Source organism: Pelmatolapia mariae, linkage group LG17, assembly GCF_036321145.2.
Source record: "Pelmatolapia mariae isolate MD_Pm_ZW linkage group LG17, Pm_UMD_F_2, whole genome shotgun sequence".
Lineage (NCBI taxonomy): Eukaryota > Metazoa > Chordata > Actinopteri > Cichliformes > Cichlidae > Pelmatolapia > Pelmatolapia mariae.
The window spans coordinates 31,787,707-31,808,905 of NC_086242.1; the positions used below are offsets into that span (position 1 = coordinate 31,787,707).

At 40.5% G+C, this 21,199-nt stretch overlaps 1 pseudogene; it reads right to left on the reverse strand.

Annotated features, from left to right (window-relative positions):
• Positions 1-6,449: 6,449 nt before the first annotated feature.
• On the reverse strand, positions 6,450-8,114 carry LOC134646701 (tripartite motif-containing protein 16-like; annotated as a pseudogene).
• Between the last annotated feature and the right edge of the window lie 13,085 nt (positions 8,115-21,199).

Here is a 21,199-nt window from a genome sequence, read left to right on the forward strand (position 1 = left end):
CAATTAACTTGCACAAACCACCAGAAACAAGCTGTTGGCCTCACAGCTTACCCAGCTCCAGTCATTGTTAATGGGAAACGTACACGTGGACCTTGATGACTACACGTTAAAGAAGAACAGCTTTCAGTGACAATAACCAACTGCAGCCACAAGACGGCGGGAATATAAATATATTAAATATTAAATGAAGGTGAGGAGCTTTATGACAGCGCTGCCTGAAATGAAAGGAGAGACATCGCTTTACTTTGGTACATTTTAATTTATCAGTATTTTTGAAATTTGACAGGGCAAGCTTGTCCTGATGGAACGCCACTGTCAGAAACAAAGAAAAACTTGTGTAAGAATCTGAAAATCTTAATAAACCTTAAAAACACATGAACAGCACTTAAATCAATTAAATTAAACAATGAACCAGCAGAACAGGAGCACACTGAACTTTAACCTTGTGACATGTAAGGTCAAACTTTCTTTGTTACAATTAAAAGAATAAGGTAATAAACTGAACAAACAATGCTGAGATTTCTTTACTGTTCTGGATCTAAAATATTAACTTTAATATGGATCATCTTTACACTCATGTGACTCACAGTTTTCCCACATTTCCCACAAGTATGGAAATTTAAACAGTATGAATTCTCATGTGAGTCTTTAAGTGTATTCTCTGGACAAATCTTTTTCCACAGGTGCTACAAGAATACGACTTCTCACCTGTGTGAACTCTTAGATGTGTAGCTGTAACCTGGACGTGTGTCTATCTATAAAAAAGATGATCTAGACTGCTGGCCCAAATGCAATGTCTGCAATATCCAAATCTAGGTTTGGGAAGGAGATTGGCGGTAGCAACTCGGTAAGAGCAATAAGACTTCCAACCCACATAACACGCACGACCCCAGGTTTGTGAAACAAAGTTTGCTTTTCATATATATATATTTTCTTTGGATCAGTTCTCTTTGCTCATTCTCAATGTAGGGATACCTTCAAATGCAGTAACCATCTCAAATGCATCACAAAAAAATTGAAACAATCAAAACAGGTGTAAGACCAGAAAGAAAACACAAAATTTCAACACCCCAAAGAAAAGGAAAAAGAAAAGAAAATAGCATGTGAGTGTCCAGTTCCTTATTTTGTCAGTTTATTCAGATACCCACTGTCTTGGGTTGAGAACTGAAAACGACCTGAATCTCAGGCGGGCGGGAAAAATTGCAAAAGAAACCAAATAAGTAGCTCGCAGGTGTAAGGCAAGGCAAGTTTATTTATATAGCACAATTCAACAACAAGGTGATTCAAAGTGCTTTACAGAGACATTAAAAACAAAAACAAATAAAAAGCACGATTTGAAATTGATTAAGACAAGCAAACAAACAAACAAAACAGTATATAAAATCAAAAATCAAAACAGTAGATAAAATCAGAACAGTAGATAAAATCAGTAGTTAAAATGTAAGTTTTGAAATTTAAGCTTAAAAGTGTGAATTTGGTGTTTTATTCAAAAGCAGCTGAGAACAGGTGAGTCTTCAACCTGGATTTAAATAAACTGAGTGTTTCAGCTGATCTGAGGCTTTCTGGGAGTTTGTTCCAGATATATGGAGCATAAAAGCTGAATGCAGCTTCTCCGTGTTTGGTTCTGACTCTGGGAACTGATAAAAAACCAGATCCAGATGACCTGAGGGATCTGGAAGGTTCATACTGGGTCAGGAGGTCACTGATGTATTTTGGTCCTAAACCATTCAGAGCTTTATAGACCAGCATCAGAACTTTAAAGTCTATCCTCTGACAGACAGGCAGCCAGTGTAAAGACCTCAGAGCTGGACTGATGTGGTCCACTTTTTTGGTCTTAGTGAGGACTCGAGCAGCAGAGTTCTGAATGAGCTGTAGTTGTCTGACTGATTTTTTAGGTAGACCTGTAAAGATGCTGTTACAGTAATCAAGCCTACTAAAGCCTACTTCTATGACTCTGTGGTGGCCTCAGCCATCTTTTATGGTGTGGTCTGCTGGGGTGGCAGCATCTCTGCTGGGGACAGGAAGAGACTGAACAGGCTGATCCGAAGGGCCAGCTCTGTTCTAGGATGCCCTCTGGACCCAGTGGAGGTTGTGAGTGACAGGAGAATGGTGGCTAAGCTGTCATCCCTGCTGGACAACATCTCCCACCCCATGCATGAGACTGTGACAGCACTGAGCAGCTCCTTCAGTGGGAGACTGCGGCACCCACGGTGTGGGACGGAGAGATTTCGCAGGTCTTTCCTCCCCACTGCTGTCAGACTCCACAACAAAGACTTTAACTGATCAAACACACACATCCACAAATGTGCAATAACACAAATGTGCAATAATCTTTCTGGCACCGTTGTATTTTTCACTCTGTTGTATATAGCATTTGTATTCTATTTTTATCCTATTGTATATTTTATTCTATTTTATTCTACTGTATATAGTATTCTATTTTTATTCTATTCTGTACAGTTGTGTACTGTATTTATTCTTATTTTATTTTATTCTAATTGTCCTTCATAACTTTTGCACTGTCCACTTCCTGCTGTGACAAAACAAATTTCCCACGTGTGGGACTAATAAAGGTCATCTTATCTTATCTTATCTTAAAGATGAATGCATGGACTAGTTTTTCCAGGTCCTGTTGAGACATCAGATCTTTTATCCTTGATATATTCTTGAGGTGATAGTAAGCTGATTTTGTTATTGTCTTAATGTGTTTTTCTAAGTTTAGGTCTGCATCCATCACTACACCCAAATTTCTCGCCTGGTTTGTGGTTTTTAGGTGTATAGATTGAAGTTCTCTGGTGACCTGTAATCGTTTTTCTTTGGCTCCAAAGACTATTACTTCAGTTTTGTTTTTGTTTAGCTGGAGAAAATTGTGGCACAACCAGTCATTAATTTCACTCAATGCATTTACCAAGAGCCTGTACAGGGCCTCGGTCTCCTGGTGACATTGTGATATATATTTGTGTGTCATCTGCATAGCTATGATAGTTTATTTTGTTGTTCTTTATAATCTGTGCCAGTGGGAGCATGTAAATGTTAAACAGAAGGGGTCCCAAGATGGAACCTTCGGGAACTCCACATGTGATACTTGTCTGCTCAGATGTGAAGTTACCTATTGATACAAAGTATTTCCTGTTTTCTAAGTATGTTTTGAACCAGTTTAGTACAGTTCCTGAAAGACCTGCCCAGTTCTCCAGTCGTTTGAGTAATATGTTGTGGTCAACTGTATCAAATGCTGCACTGAGATCCAGTAAAACTAAGACTGACATTTTTCCTCTGTCTGTATTCGGACATATGTCATTAAACACTTTGGTCAGAGCGGTTTCAGTGCTGTGGTTCTGTCTAAAACCTGACTGGAAGGCATCATAGCAGTTATTCTGTGTTAAGAAGTAATTGAGCTGTTGAGAAACTGCTTTTTCAATGATCTTACTTAAAAATGGGAGGTTTGAGATCGGCCTGTAGTTATTCATTTGTGTCTTGTCAAGATTGTCCTTTTTCAGTATAGGTTTTATTACAGCAGTTTTTAGTGATTCTGGGAGCACACCTGACGTTAAAGAAAAGTTTACGATCTGTAACAGGTCTGACTCCAAAGTCTTTGAGACCTTTTTGAAAAAACTTGTTGGCAGGACATCTAAACAGCAAGAGGAGGAGTTCAGTTGGCCTAAGATGTCCTCCAGGTCTTTGCTGTTAATAGAGTGAAACTGTTTGATGGTGTTTAAACAGTTTTTTGGTGGACACAGTACATATCCTGGATCTGCTGTTGATGTACCAATTGCTTGTCTAATCTTTTGGATTTTTTCTGTGAAGAATTTGGCAAAGTCATTGCAGGCCATGGTCGAATGAAGTTCAGCTGCCACTGACACAGGAGGGTTTGTTAGCCTATCAACTGTAGAAAATAAGACCCGAGCATTATGACTGTTTTTGGTGATGATGTCAGAGAAGTAGGACCTCCTTGCGCTCCTCAGTTGTAAATTATAATTGTGAAGTTTCTCTTTATAGATGTCATAATGAACCTGGAGGTTTGTTTTTCTCCATCTGCGCTCAGCTTTCCTGCACTCTGTTTTTTCATTTTTCACCAGTGTGGAGTTTCTCCATGGAGACTTTTTCCTTCCAGAGATAACCTTCACCTTAATGGGAGCAATAGTGTCCATTACCATTTAACATTTTAGCATTGAAGCTAGTGACGAGCTCATTGACTGAACCTCTGGACAGGTCAGGTGTTAATGGGAAGACCTGGTTAAAGATCTCACTACTGTGTTCAGTTATACACCGTTTTGTGATCACTGCTGTTGATATATTTGTGTGGGCTGAGATTTTACTTTCAAAGAAAACACAGTAATGATCAGACAGGCCCACATCAGACACAGTAACCTTTGAAATGCTCAGGCCCTTGGAGATCAGTAGGTCAAGAGTGTGTCCTCTATTATGTGTGGCCTCTGTTACATGCTGAGTCAGCCCAAAGTTGCCCAGAGTGTTACTCAGGTCTTTTGTCCCTTTGTCCTGAGGGTTGTCCACATGGATGTTAAAATCCCCAACAATAATTACACAGTCGAAATCAACACAGATCACAGACAGCAGTTCACTGAGGTCATTAAAAAAGTCTGTGCAGTATTTGGGAGGCCTGTAAACATTAAGAAACACAACTTTGGATGGGGCCTTCAGCTGTAACGCCACATATTCAAAAGACTGAAAACTTCCAGGAGATAGCTGCTTACATTGAAATGATTCACAGACATTGCTGTGAGTGTACTGTGCATGTACGGTTATTACAGATTCATGTTGATGTTCTTTATGCTTGAATTTGTGGTGCAGGCTGTAAATATGGCAGCATTAATCTGTTCTCTCTGTTTTTTCTTTTTTTTGTAATGAAATGAAGTGAATTCAGTCTAATCAGTCACCATCAAAGTTACGTAGCGTCTAGTCCATCTGCTCTGGCCCTGATATCAATCTTAGATATTATAAAATCATGATTTTAGCACAAAAAGTAAGGACATTTGTGTTTGGTCATTTATTTCTTGTAACAATGCTTCTTGACAATGAATCTCACACCATTGTGTACACCTCTGTGAAACCTTAAACGGAGCCACATCTGTGAGGAAAATGCTTTTGTGGGTTGAGCAGCAGAGTTGAGTATGTGGGTTGTGCAGATGCCAAACAACTTATTGTGTGACCTACACAACCGCACTGGCAAATGGGCAAAAAATACTGGTTAAAGAATGCGATGCCATCCTACAGCAGACTGTGACCAGACTGGTGACCAGCATAAGGAGGAGGTGCCGGGCTGCTGTGTGTGGTTCTTTCACATGCTGCAGAGGCCTCATAGTTGAAAGCTGCAGGTTTGCAGATATTTAGTTTTTCCACTTTAAAGTAAACAACAGATTTTCAGTTGAGACGTCAGCACACAAAGAGGTTTGTGGCCTTTGATTGGACAATGGCAGAGTGTTGTGTAATTCAGGCGCTGATGTCATTAAACTGCAACAAACAAAACATCATGTTTAAAAGAGAGAGAAGAGAACAGGACTCACACTTGTGTGATTTGGTTTCTTCACATGTCTCCTTCACATAAATAAAGGACTGTTAGAGTGTGTGATGGGTTTTTCTGAAGCATGACAATCCTTTCCAACAAGTACTTCAAGCTGTTTGTCTCCCCTCTGCACTTTGGTCTTTCTTCTTGTCATGTCTGTGTTTGTCCACCTGGTGTCTCCCTCAGCTCATTTTCTCCAAATCAGAAGTATCAGATTTGTGGAGTGTGGAGACGCTCTACCTGCCAGACACAGCTCAGGGCAATGAAACATGTCTATCCTCCAAAATATACTGACCTGTATCATTTACTTTTTATATTTAAATGTATAAATGATCGAGTGTGATCAAACTTTTCATCTAAAAAATGGCATTAAATGTCATCACTCTAGATACAATAATAATAACATAATATCAAAAACCTCAAGGATTCGTTTTTTTGTTACATTTTAAAAGTTCAAACCTCAAAGACATTAAGTTTACGGGCATGTATGATCAAGAAAATCAACAATCTTCACATTTCAGAAACTGGAACCAGCTTTAAATGTGACTGAAATAATTATGAAACAATCAGTTCTCTAATCATTGACTAACTGATGAATCACTGCAGCTCCAATATATACTTTTGCATTTGACAACCCACTACAGCAACTACAGAATAAAACCACTAACCAGACCGATGACAGATTTCAAACATGCTGAATATGAAGAGTAGTATAATTTAAACTCACATGATTATCAGCCATAAGAACAAATTCAGATTTATATTGATGTAAGGTATATAAATGTAAGTACAGTTTGAATCAGTGCAATATTATTTTCACACATCAATGGACCACTGAACTTCTCAGCTTCTAAAATGTAAAGCCTCATTTACAAACTACACAAGTACATATAATGGTCAGGGATCAACATGAACCTATCTTCTCTGTCTATTTGACTTTAATCAACTCTGCAGTGGGTCCAAGAAAAAGTCCAGCATAGAGCGGCTGAGTGAATGTGGTCTGGACTCTGTGGAGGAGAGTCATGGTTTCAGAGACGCTGTAGAAAGACAGAATACCTGCTCTGTGATCCAGGTACACTCCTACTCTGGAGGACCGTGGACCTGAGAGGACAGTGTGGATATTGTTGTGCCAAAATTGATAACTGTTTGTGTAACAACGTAGTGCCCAAAATTTGTCCTTGTATCCAAATTCACATTCATTGTCCCACCCTGCTCTGCTGATATTCTTCTATGCAACTGCTACACCAACTCCTCTCCCTCTCCACTCCACCTCCCAGTAACAACGTCCAGTCAGACTCTCTCTACTCAGGACCTGTAAATAATCAGTGAATCTGTCTGAATGATCAGAATAAGACTTTTGTTGTTTCATTGTTTTTACTTTTCTCTTCCCCTCAGATAATAACAGAGGTGTTTTTGCTGTGTTTGGATCGAGTGTGATTTTGCGTGAATATTTTAAGAATCCAGCTCTGGTCTTTGGCTCTGGTGGTGACAGCAAAACATCCACTTCAGTGACTGTCAGTGAGATGTTTGTCCATTCCTCTCTCAGAATGTCCTGTAGTTTATCTCTGACCTCTGACACAGCTGCTGTCACATCCTCAAAGTACCTCAGAGGGTGAATATTGATGCTGGATGAGTGTGTAGACTCACTGAGTGCTGACAGTGAGGGGTAGTTGTGTAGAAACTGGTTGTGATCCTCTGTGTGTGAGAGCTGCTCCAGCTCGCCATCTTTCCTCTTCAGCTCAGCGATCTCCTGCTCCAGCTTCTCCTGAAGCTCTTTAACTCGACTCACTTCAGTTTCCTGCTGGGATCTGAACTGCTGCTTCACATCAGAGCTTCTTTTCTGGATGAGACGGATCAGCTCAGTGAACATCTTCTCACTGTCCTCCACTGCTTTATCAGCAGAGCCATTGATGGCCTCCACCTCCTGTTGAAGCAGCTTCACATCTTTCTCTGGCTCCTGGATTCTCTGCTGAATGTTTAGTCATCTCACCTCGAGCTCCTTCTGCTTCTCAGTTCTTTCTGCTGCAGCTGGGACTGTTTCATGACCTTTATGTGCATCCATTGTGCAGAGATAACAGATACTCTGCTGATCAGTATGACAGAAAATCTTCATCACCTCATCATGACGAGAGCAGATGTTTTCCTGGAGCTTCTTGGAGGGGGCCACCAGCTTGTGTTTCTTTAATGGAGCTGCATCATAGTGAGGTTGGAGGTGTTTCTCACAGTAAGAGGAAGGACAAGATAAACAGGACATGATGGTTTTCAGCTTCCTCCCAGTGCAGACATCACAGGCCACATCTTCAGGTTCAGCATAGCAGTGTTCAGCTGGAGCAGCTTGGAATCCAGTCTTCTTCAACTGCTCCACTAAAGCTGCTAATATGATATTTTTCTCCAGGACAGGCCTTGGTGTGGAAGTCTTCCTGTACTGAGGGCAGCTGTGGATTCCCTTCCTGTCCTCTTCATCAAAGTGGGATTTAATACAGTTCTTGCAGTAGCTGTGTCAACAGGGAATAGTCACCGGATCCTTCAGTAGATCCAAACAGATGGAACAAGAGAAGGTTTCTCGGTCCAGCTGAACTCCTTTCTGTGCCATTTCTCCTCTCGAGTCTTTTTTTCACCTTTTAACAGTTTTTATTCATTATCAGGAAAAGCATAAAAACATATCGAATCAGACAAACGAGAACGAAAAAAAAACCCCAAAGGAAATCACATACATTAAAGTCATTATATACCTTTACAAATACACATATGGGGGGGAAGAAAAAAAAAACCAAAAGAAGAAACAAACAAACAAACAAAAAAGAAACAAAAAAAGAAGGAAAAAAGAAAATATATATATTTTAATCCATTTACCCACAGATTTAGTAAAAAAAAATCTAGAAGAGTGAACTGTTGTCCTTTACGCTCACTTCCTAATTACCCGAGGACATCTTAAAAGCAATCACCCCCCCTCAACAGTTGGGACAAATCATTTGGCAAATAAATAAGGAAAGGGGTCCAAACATTGAGAAACAGATTCTCATTTCCTCCTAGGACAGCAGCAGTTCTTTCATGAGGAATAACTTTAAATAGTTCCCTGTACCACAAAGTTACTGAGGGAGGTTAATGAGAATACATTTCTTAGCTACCAGCAATAGTTTATCACATAGTTTGCACTGCGAGTAATTTAATGTTAATTCTTTTGAGGGTAGGCCGAGAAGAAAATATCCGGGGTCCCTTTGGAGCCGATTGTTAAAAATACTACTTAGTTCTTGAGATATGGAACTTCAAAATCTTTTGATGAGTTTGCATTCCCAAAAGTAATGAAACAAAGACCCAGTTTCTTGTTGGCATTTACTACAGAGGGGGGAAATATGGGGTGTGATCTTATGCAAAACATTAGGAGCTATGTATAGGCAGTGTAAGTTTTTGCATTGGGTTTCTCGCAAGCGGTTGCAAGTAAAAGTGGATCTAGCTGTGTTAATGGCTCCTTTCCACTCCTCTTCGGTATATTGAATGTTAAGATCTCTCTCCCATTTATGAATAGCCATCAGTGTGCTGCTACTGAGAGTATATAGAAGAGAATAAAAGGCAGAAATAAAATGAGTTCTGTCTTTTCGCTTTTTAAAAAATGTCCCCATATCATCATATAAAACTATTTCTGAAGATTGTGGGATTTTGGAATGAACAACATTACGAACCTGGAGAAAGCCAAAAAAATGTTCTCTAGGAATATTAAAATTTGACTGCAGTTGCTCAAAGTTCATCAGTGTGTTGTTTTGAAACAAGTCGCCAATTACCCTTAATCCATTTTTATGCCACATATTGAACATACTACGAGACATTCGTGGAACAAAGTCTTTGTTTCTCAATAAAGGAGTCAAGAATGATGTGCGGTCTTCTCTACGGGCCGACCGTGGTTCAGGGGGTTGGGAAGCTCGTCTGTAACCAGAAGGTTGCTGGTTTGATCCCCAGCTCTCTCTGTCCTGGTCGTTGTGTCCTTGGGCAAGACACTTTACCCTACTGGTGTTGGCCAGAGGGGCCGATGGTGCGAAATGGCAGCCTCGCTTCTGTCAGTCTGCCCCAGGGCAGCTGTGGCTACAACTGTGGTTTGCCTGCACCAGTGTGTGAATTGTAAAGTGCTTTGGGTGCCTAGAAAAGCTCTTTATAAAAGCAATCCATTATTATTACCCAACCTTTTACGCATTTCCCTCCAAACCCTTATTGTATTATAAATAATTGGGCTATTCTTAATCTTTGTTTGTAATTTTTTTGTCTGCCATTCTGCTTCATTTTCTTCTTTCTTACTGCGGAGGCAGCTACACTAACACTGTCTGCTAAAAGACAACACACTCCCAGTCGAACTTTGACCTGATTAAGACCACAAATATTTGTATCTGTGAAGCCATAACAGCTTTCCCACCTGTTACACACCTGATATCATAAAGAATTGGGAGACACCTCTTTACTATGCTTCAGTCATGATCCCTCCAATTTAATCTAGATGTCAAAATGCATTCCCAAATGTGGCAGCAGGAGGTGGGGATGGCATAAATACTCTTCGCAAAACAGACAACGCCACCCTGGGAATATTACCCAGAGAATACTGGATAGAAGTAATACTAATCGCCAAGAAGGCACTTAGGTTCGTTATACTCAGTACAGAGACATGGTTCAATGATAAAACAGATTGACAATTTATTATTAATAATTATTTAAAACAGCATATAAAAGCACAAGCATACATATCAAAATACAAATATTCTAAAAAGTATTCAGAGCCGGCTTACCAGTGGGGGGACAGGGATGCCACACACAGAAACAATTCAAAAAGAAAAGAAAACTCACCAATACACAAGTGCAGCACACTGTCACACACTCACACAAATAAACTAAAAGCGGAGGTGTGTAATACTGAAAGGATCCCACCACCAAGGCACCCCAGTCTCCTCCATGTCAGGCCCTCCGCATCTGAATAACAGAAACAAAGAAAATTCTAATATATTCCAAAAAGAACTCATATGCACACGCTGGGGTTAGCCCAACTGCAGGAACACACTGGTGATCCGCAGCTAGAAAAAAGGCCTCCTACCAGTGGTGTAACAAAAACCAAATTACAAATCAAAACAACAGAGAGCTAGACATTCAAACTAAATAAAACCTTAAATCTGGAGCAGACGGAGTCACCGTATTGTTCCTAACTGCCGTCCACCCGACTACTCTAATTTAATAAGAGTAATCGGGTGACTGAAAGGAGATGACAACAGGTACGTGATTCGGGGATACTCAGATGGCCGCTATTATTTATAGTAGCGCCCCCTAATGCGCCTGACTAAAAACGTGGGATCAACCAGAACATATAATATTCATCCTGCCACACAAAGAAGACTTTTTTTTTAAATGCTCTATAGGTTATTCCCATATAGCTGTAGGTGTCATGGTCCTGGGTGTTACCCAGCGTTTTGTGTTTACATTCTATTTCCTGATTATTGGTCATTCTTGGTTTTGTTCTCTTGATGTTATTTGTTGTTCTGGCCTCTAGTTTAAGTCACTGTCTTCTGTGTTTCATGTGTTATATTCAGGGGTGCACATAAGTGGTCCGCAGGTGCGCATTCGCTGTCAAAATAAAAGACGCACACCAGATAAGAAGTTGCAACGCGTGTTTGCGTGCATAAGATTTTCTGGAGGAGGACAGACATTTGTTTAGAAGTCTTAAAGATGTCGAAGAAGCAAGCTCCTTTAAGCAATTACTTTGGTGTTCCTCCACCTCCAAAGAAATGTCAGAAGGAATACCGCAAAAGAAGCGCGTATTCTCGGAAAAGTGGTTGCAGGAGGTGAGCTGGCTTCAAACAAATGATGAACGCACAGAGATGTGGTGCAGAATATTGCGTGAAAATCCCACTCTAGCGCACAAAAACAGTGCCTTTTATATGTACGCAAACGCGCGTTGCAACTTCTTATCTGGTGCGCGTCTTATTTTGACAGCAAATGTGCACCTGCGGACCACTTATGTGCACCCCTGGTTATATTCTTTCAGTCTATCTCTGTGTCAAGTTTGCGTCTTTGTGATTTGTTTCTTATTTCCTGTTTTATTTTGATAGTCCCAGTCCTATGTCAGTGTATTCAGTTTTACCTGCCCCTGTCTTGTTAGCCCTAATCTCTTCCAGCTGTGTCTCCCTCCTGTTTACCATTCCTTGATTACTCCTCTGTGTATATAAGCCCTGTGTTTTCCTTTGCATCTGTCGTGTTGTACCCTCTACTTGCTGTGTGGTTGTCTCCTGTTCCCATTCAGCCCATTGTACCTTTGTTCAGAGTTTTGTTTGTTGGTGAGTTTAATTTATGTAGTGCTTTTTCCAGCAACAAAAGCTGCGCTTTGAATTTAAGTCCTGTCTCTGAGAGTCCTGCATTTTGGGTCCTTTTTCCTGCCTGCCTGCCACACAGCCTATCATGACAGAAGGTGTCATGGTTTATGTTTTGGACTGTTTGTTTCTTTGTGTTTACAGTGTGTTTTAGTTCTTTGTGATAATAGTGTGTCTCATTGTCTAATTTTATCCTGTCTTTAGTCAGCTGCGTCACTGTGTCAAGCTCATGTGTCTTGAGTCTGAGTTTCTGTCTATGTGTTTCTTTGCTAGTCTCTCGTCTTGGATCCATTGTGTCCTGTTTCACTTCCCATTCTTGTTATGTCTAATTTGTTCCAGCTGTGTTCCCTCCTGTTTCCAATTCTCTTGTTATCATGTGTGTCTCTTTAAGTCTTCAGTCTTCCTCCACATCAGCTGTGTGTCAGTGTGTGTGTGTTTCATGTTCTCTTAGTTAAGTCAAGTCATGAATTCCTTTGTTGCCAGAGTCTTAGTTCTAGTTTCTTTCGTTTGCTGCTTTTATTTATTTAAAAAAAAAAAATTGTAATTTGTTTTAGTTTGTTTTCACAGCAAATAAAGCTGCCTCTAAGTTTCATTTTTGGTCTTGGAGTCCTCGTTTGGGTCTCCCCCCCCCCCCCCCCCCCCCCCCCCCCCCCCGCCGCCTGCCACATAGCTCACAATTGCAGTTGGTGTCTTTCTACTCCAACAACTTCCTTACTATGGGGGGGAAGAAAAAAAAAAAACAACTTTTGTTGTCTCTACAGAAAATGTAAACCTAGAGTGAATAAATTACACTGATCTGTATAGTACAGCTGAGCCTGGTGTGGACTAAACCCTCATCACAGTGACTCCATAGTGTTGTGGGTTTTTTTTTGGTTTTTTTTTTTTCTCAAAGGAGTTTGCAAAGAAAAGCGTCTGGACTTAAGTTGCTTGAAGACATTTCACCTCTCATCCGAGAAGCTTCTTCAGTTCTAAGGTCAAATGGTGGCGAGTCCCAAATTTAAACCCAGTGGGAATATCCCCCCAGAGAGGGACAAAAGGACCCCCTGGTGATCCTCTAATCACATGAACCAAGGTGTGAAAACGGGTGTGGGTCCCAATCAGCCAGGGTTTCGGGTGAGCTCATTGTGAAACCTGGCCCCACCTTATCATGCGATTTCCTGAGGTCAGATGGCCCAGGATGTGAGTGGGCGTTAAGACGTCTGGGGAGGGAACATTGTCTGTGTTTTGTAGTTTTGTCTTTCGGGTGAACCAGTTTCTGAGTGTGTTGCTGGGTCTGAAATGCACCGGGATGTCATGCTTGGAGAAAACTCTCCAAAGTTTTTCTGATACACCGGCTACATAGGGGATGACAATGTTGTTGCGTCTGTCTTTCTTATCCTCCCTCGCTGGTGTCTGATCTTCTTTTCTGCGCCTCTTTGCTGACTTTATGAACGCCCAATTAGGGCTGGAGTTATCCTGTCATTATGCTGCACAGCTGCCGCCTCTTCTTCTTCTTCTTCTTCTCTCTCTCTCTCTCTCTCTCTCTCTCTCTCTCTCTCTCTCTCTCTCTCTCTCTCTCTCTCTCTCTCTCTCTCTCCCCCCCCCCCCCTCCTGTTCCTACTTCAATCATGAAACTGATCAATGATCAGCTGATCGGCTTTTCTCTCTTGTTTATTTATTGCCCACTTTGTGCCAGAAAGAGGAAACCAGCGGATGCTGTGCTAAACAACAGCAGCACGTTTAAGCTTGATCAGCTGTTGTTAGAATTTATGTAATATTAATTTCTAGTATCAGCTGATATTTGCTGGAGCCACAGCTGTAAAAGCTGCTGCTCATGATATCAGTTTGGATATGTGGTGAGATGGAAACATGAAGATGAAACCAGGAGATGTCCTTACTGAATTATCAGAGCTGAACAGGTGATGGAGAAACAGGTTTACCTTTTAGGTGACATGAATGAGTTGAAGAGAAGTTATGAACTGTTTCTGAGAGACGAATAACACCAGGATCCTTTTCTAAGTAGCTGACAGCTGGTAACTGTGCAGGGGCGGGTCTAGCAAAGTTTTGCCAGGGGGGCCAGGTGGGGCATTAACAGGGAACGGGGGGCACAAAGAAATACTTTTCTTTCTTATTCTCATTTAAAATATCTAGCTTTTATTAAATAATTATCTGAATCTTGCGAACAAAGTTTTTATCTGACGTAAAATGTATAGAAATCATACATATACCAAAAAGACAGTGTACATCACTGTCACAACAGCGTTTGTTTTCATTCAAAGGCTTTATTGCTTTAATACCTGGTGGGCCGGTCTCTAGTCAAAATGCCCAATTTTTTTGTCCCAGTCCAGCCCTGCAGGTTAATACTGGCAGTGTCACCATGCCAGCTGACTGTATTTCATCATCAGCCAGTGTTGTTCTTTATACATCAATATTACCAAAGTTTATCATAAAGCAGCATAGAAAGTATTTACTTGCTTTCAGGTTTTATTCAAATGTTAGTCTTTTCATTTGTTTCGCCACTTTTTTCCTGTTTCAAAATCAAACACCAGTTTGTAAGAAGATTATCTGCCTATTAAAAAAAGATAAAGTTTTGGCAAATTAGCCAATGCCAATGCAATTGTATGTTAAAAATGTTCGTAATTTAATATTCAAAACTGTTTTTGCCCAAAACATATGTGCACTATATGTCAGTAAAAATACTATGCAAATATTGGAGCCCGTTCTCACTCCCGAGGCGTAACATCCCGACGTTTTGTCACGTCCTGCGGCGTTCCTGAGAAACGCGAAAGGTGACCTTCCACGTTGTTATGGTACGCGGCGGTTTCCAGCCCTGTACTGCAGCCCTAAACTTAACCTTATCACTAAGCCTAACCATAACCTTATGCCTAACCTTAACCATAACCTTATGCCTAACCTTAACCATAACCTTATGCCTAACCATAACCTTATTCCTAACCTTAACCATAACCGTATCCCTACGCCTAAACCTAACCTTATCCCTAAACCTAACCATAACCTTATGCCTAAACCTAACCATAACCGTATACCTAAGCCTAAACCTAACCTTATCGCTAAACCTAACCATAACCTTATTCCTAACCTTAACCAGCATTTTAATGAGGTGAAATAGTGTTTTCTAAAGCGATTTTAAGGGAAAAAGCGAAGATGTGTAGATTGAGTCCAAACGGTTCTCATGTGTCCGCAGTTTTCCGATGTCGTGACGTAGGAACGCCTTGGGTGCCCGAAAACGTAATATGTTGACGATTTGTCACCTAGCGTAAAATGTTACGATTTGGGAGTGAGAACGGGTTGAATATTGCTGTCCTTGAATGCTGAATAAACACTGACAAAGCACTGATTGTATCTCTTGTACTTTATCAATGCAGTATCTAAAAACTTTGCACCGTAGTGGTTAAAATCTCATTCTAATAAGAGTTAAAAGCGCATTCGGTTATTAGGTTTATAGGGTTATTGAATTACGGTTAACGGTTGGTAGAATTTTTTTTAACATTATCTGCCAATTACATCTGCCACCCTTCTCCAAATCTGTGCCCCTACCTGGCCCCCCCCAACAAAAATTTTCTAGACACGCCACTGGATCCCGCACTTGATGGTGACTTGTGCTATGGGCTTAAGGTTGCCCTCCAGTGTTGTCTGCCACATCCCCATTGAGTTCCTGATGAAGGCTCTCAGGGTCCTGTTGATCTTATATAGTTCTAGGTAGGGCTGGGCGATATGGCCTAAAATCCATATCGCGATATAATTTGAAGCACATGCGGTAACGATATATATCACGATATATTCTTTTCTTCTGTATAACGTATTTTCCACACTATAAGGCACACTTAAAATCCTTTAATTTTCTCAAAAATCGAGAGTGTGCCTTATGTATGAATTCTGGTTGTGTCTTTATGCTGCAGCTGTTTCTTCTTCTCTCATTCTCTCTCCCTCTCTCCCCTGTTGTTATTTCAATCATGAAACTGATCAATGATCAGCTGATCGGCTTTTCTCTCTTGTTTGTTTATCGCCCAATTTGCGCCAGAAAGAAGAAAGCAGCAGATGTCGCGTTAAACAACAGCAGCACGTTTAAGCTTGTTGTTAGAATTTATTTAATATTAATTTCTAGTATCAGCTGATGTTTGCTGGAGCCACAGCTGTAAAAGCTGCTGCTCATGATGTCGGTTTGGATATCCTGGTGGGAGGGAAACATGAAGATAAAACCAGGAAATGACCTTACTGAATCATCAGAGCTGAACAGGTGATGGAGAAACAGGTTTACCTTTTAGCTGACATGAATGAGTTGAAGTTATGAACTGTTTCTGAGAGACAAATAACACCAGGATTCTTTTCTATGTAGCTGACAGCTGGTAACTGTGCAGGGGCGGGTCTAGCAAAGTTTTGTCAGGGGGCCATGTAGGGCATTAACAGGGAAAGGGGGGCGGCACAAAGAAATACTTTTCTTTCTTATTTTCATTTAAAATGTCTATTTTTTAATAAATAATTATCTGAATCTTACAACGAACTTTTTCATCTGATGTAAAATGTATAGAAATCCATTATTGTACATAGTAATTTTTTTTCAGGGTCCCATCATATTTTCTTCAGAAGTAGCTAAGTACTGTATATGATGCCAGTATTTTCCCACATTTTCTAGATTCTGTACCAGTACTGTTTGTAAAATGCCATCAAAAAGTCAGTTAAGTTTTATTCTTTCTCACCTGTCTTTCTGTCTCCTTTCACTTTTTAAAGGTTGCCATGCTAGAAAAAATATTTTACCCTGCCATGGTGTTTATTGATGTGGTAAATGAATAGTTTTATGAAAATATCTAAATCTGTCATTTATTATTTTTAATATTCAGTAATGATCATGTCTCACCTCTAGTCCTCTCTGTCTTAATTTCAGGTTTCCACCATGTGTTGTAGATAGTTCAGGAGGTTAACTCGACCAAGCAGTCTTTGGGTTTTGGCTAAGTAGCCTACTGTTTAGAATACCAGAATAGGGAGGATGGTGTAGTTTATTAGATTGATACATATATGCCAACAGGACAGTGTACATCACTGTGACAACAGCGTTTGTTTTCATTCAAAGGCTTTATGGTTTTTCCTATAATACCTGGTGGGCCGGTCTCTAGTCAAAATGCCCGGGCCGATTTTTTGTCCCAGTCCAGCCCTGCAGCGAATGGATTATAATTATTACAAATACAGTAAACATATTTACATTTTAGTTCAAGCTCCATACAACATAGATATTTGCAAAGTATGAAAATGAAACCGGTCTGACAAATAATAAACAGCGTTAATGACGTTTTTTATTTTTTTCTTTTCTTTTGGTGAACAAATCTGAAAGGGGGCGGGGTTAACTGATATTAATTGTCAGAGGGGGAAGGTGGAAAATATCATGGCTAGTTTTGTTTGAAAGGCATCAACAGAAAAACACACACAAAAAAAAAGTGATGAGGTGAAGAAAGACACAATAAGTCTGCTGTCGTTTTAGATGTCACCAGCTACTTTGTATAGTCCTATATCTCTGATATTAGAAAAAATTACAATGAGTTAAAATACACCTTTATTTTGATAGAGTTCAGATGGATGCCTCGAATGACTAATGAGTAGATCTCCTCCAAAAAAATAACAGACTTCTAATTCACTCAAACCGTTTTCTAATAAAGAGGAAGCACTAATGTAACTCACCTCCTCAGTCGGGCTGCAGGGGGTTACATTTTAGGTCTCCTTTTCCTTTTTCCTCCTCTCTCTTACATTCAAACCCTCTCTTAGTTCACACTAGAACAGGCCGCCACACCATCATTTGGTTTAATATGAGTGGAACAACTAAACCGCACAGACTTTATTTGATCAGTTAGTTGAACCTTTTATTAATATGTGCAAAGAGCTGCAAACTAATATTTAAACATTGCAAACAATAAATACACAATCCAAAATAAAAACACATCTGCAAATGAAGTGGAAACGTTTGCTCTGGCAGCGCTTCGCATCAACATGTATATGAGGTACATTGCACTTTTGAGACTTGATCTGTGCATAGGTGCATCTTTGATGTGCAGCTCAGAGATCCACAATCCAGCACGTTTCTGTTTCTCTGACCGTCAGGCTGGCTGACCCGAGGTCACGTCAGAGCTTTATTTTTCATCTATATGTAACAGACAGTTGGTACCTCGCCTTCCACACATTTCATACGACACAGCAGGCAGACTGCTGGTTGGTTGACCAGAGTTTTTCAATACCTTTCTGCATTAACACATCTCGAGAGGCGTAGACGCCAAAAAGTGAATCCGAAGCCGAATGTAGTAGCTGCAGCACGGCACACAGAGCAAATATTTTCATGGGGTAGTATCAGAAATAAGACCTTTGAATATGTAGTCCCTTTAACTTCTTTCCTTCTATTAAACCATTCATTCATTCTTTTTCCTTACGTCCTTCTAACCTTTTCACTGTGTTTTCTTTGCGTCTTTACAACAAGAGTGTAAAGTTTCAAGGCTTTCTGATTCTCAGTCAGAGCGAGCTAGAGGAGCAGAGAGGGATGTGTTAAATGAGGGTTAACTACCACACTCATCCCAGAACAGACTGCATGTACAAATCAAGTTCTCTCCTTAGTTCGTTTTCATCCTCCTAGTCCTCCTCCTCATCTCCTTGTAACCCTGTTTTTTTTTCCTTGGGATGAAAAAGCAAAAAGGGGCCCGAATCTACTCCTGCAGGAACAATCGGTCATTGTTTGTTTTTTAAACTGCTGAGATATGAAGCGATCCTCGCTTGTTTGTCTCTAGTTAGTCTGCAGTTTTTATGTTAAGAAAAATGCATGAGTATTTTACTGACTCACTAACTGACACTGGCACTATCGGGGGTTTAGAGGCAGCGTATGTACACAGATTGAGGAGGATCTAAGTATGAAGTGGATAACAGAGGAAATTGGGCGTGGCCCTCCTGTCAAAGTTCATTCCCACTTTGAGTTTTTGTTTCAGAGACGGTTCAGCCTGATGCAAATTCACTGCGAGAAGAAAAATACCCTATAAATCTATTAGCAGCTATAGTTTAGGTAGCAGAGCATAAACTAACACGTCACTTGGAGATATCTGTAGATTTTTTCGTCATGGTTTCAGATGTAAGCAGGCTGATTTGGTTCATTTTTGTTTTAAACTGAGCAAACCTGGTCTTCTCCTGAGGACTGCTGCAGGTATCGTGCGAGCATGTTAATTTAATAAAAAACCAACAGCAGAAAAACCCAAAATAGAATGAAACTCATTTCAGGAGACAAATAAAACTGATAGAGACATTTTTTTTGAACAGATGATTGGCAAACGGAAAGTTTCTACAGAGTCGTGCACACACAAGTAGACTACTACAACATGCTACTTAGTTAGGGGAGTTTGGGAATGACAACCAAGCGGAACAAAATTAGACCCAAACATTGTCATCGAAACGAAAACACAAAAAACTGAGGGGAGGGAATAGAGAGGAGGAAAGCTGAGCTGGCAGCGGGGTTGCTGGAGGGAAGCGGGGAGGCAAAAGTTCTGTGGAACTTAAACGTTTGAGTCGCATGAAAAGAGACTTAAGCCACAAGTCTACTTACAAGAGAAAACCATCAAGAATCACAATGATTAATAAGTTTTAACACTTGGTATTTTCTGTATTTTCAAAGGCTTTTCAGAAAGGATGGAAGCGGTGGTTTTTCCGCGTACCGCTCCGCCCGATCAGTTCTTCGTCAGGCCGCCGCGCCGCCTCGCCAGCTTAGATCTGCTGGGAGAGTTTTACGTCTATCCTGCCTCCGACGTTTTTCTCACCTTGGTGGCCAGCTCCTTCTCACGATCCACCAGCTCTCGATGTCAGCGGATCCAGATACGCAGATAAGGTCATGTAGATCTTCTCTCCATAGGGAGTTACGCGGTTGAGCAGGAGGGAGTTGTGCAGGGAGCTGTCCCACACTGCCTCAAAGTGATAGAAAGTGCTGAAAAAGACAGAAAGAGGAAAAGTTAGCTTGATAGCATTATTTTTTATGAAGTCCTACTTGGTGCTAACATTACAGGGTCTCTGTTTACAGCAGTGTGTCATGTTGTTAAAAAAAGTGAGTGACGTGAGCACAGTTCTGACATATCAGGAAGTGAACACAGTGACTGAAGCGGTGTTCACATTCATACTTTAATCATAACAAAACGTGAGGAATCGCACTGAGGGGAGACCTTGACAACAGACAAATCAGGAGCCACAGAGTGTCAAGTGTCAGCCGACACCAATCGGGACAATGATGAGAAAGAAATTCATTTACAGACACGTGAAAAAGCAGTTTAAGGATCTGGATCTAGATTATTACACCACATCATCATTATACCTGTGATTCAGCAGCTGATGTAACCAACCAGCAAAAACTTGATCATTTTTTATTAGTGTTTCACAGCAGTGTGGACGGATTTCTGGCCCATTTGTCTTTACAGTTTCTTCGGTTCATTAAAGTTTGCAGATATTTATTCATTCACAGCTTTCTTAACTTTCAATCATCTTGAAGTCTCAACTTTGAGCCACTGCAGCACCACTCTGTTGTTGCTTTGCTGCTGCGCTCTGGAGTCACTGACCCAACGATGATCTCTTTGACTCTAGAGTACTTCATGGCTCACTTAGTGACCTGGACACTTTGCAGGTTCTTTGACAACAAAAAAAGCCCAAATAATCATCACCCGAGCAAAACCGTTGGTATGACCTGTTTGTCTGATATGCAGTGTTTGGTTTTCACCAGTGTTGAAGCTGTGCATTAGGGCTTAGCTTTTCAACTTTGGAAACCTAACCCATGCTTCCATGCTGTATTTAGAGGGAAAATGGTTTCTCCTGGAAGCCTTTCCAAACAGGCCATATTTGTTGAGTCTTTTTCTAATTGCACTGCCATGAACTCCAACATTTAGCATGCTAACTGTGGCCTGTAGAGCCTCAGATGTGTGGGGTGAATTTTCTGGGACGTCCACTCCTGGTAAGATTGGAAACAGTCTTTGAATTTTTTAACTTGCGAATAATCTTTCTTGCTGTAAAATGATTGACTTCAAAGCCTTCCCAGATTCATGGGTATCAACAACTGCTTCTCTCCTCCTCAGTATGTTACAACTTACCTGAATATGCCACACCAGCAAACTGACAGTAGTGGTTACACTTACTGATGATCTAGTGCATTTGATTAGCACTTGGCTGATACAGACCCTCTTAACTAATTATGGAAATAGTCTTGGATGTACTTAGTTTTTTAAACATCTGAATTCCGGCTCAGTGTTTGTTAAATAAATATTGGCATGGTATAATGTGTTATGTGTTGTTCATCTGAGGTTGCATTTACCTCATATTAAGACCTACTAAGGACCTGATTTTT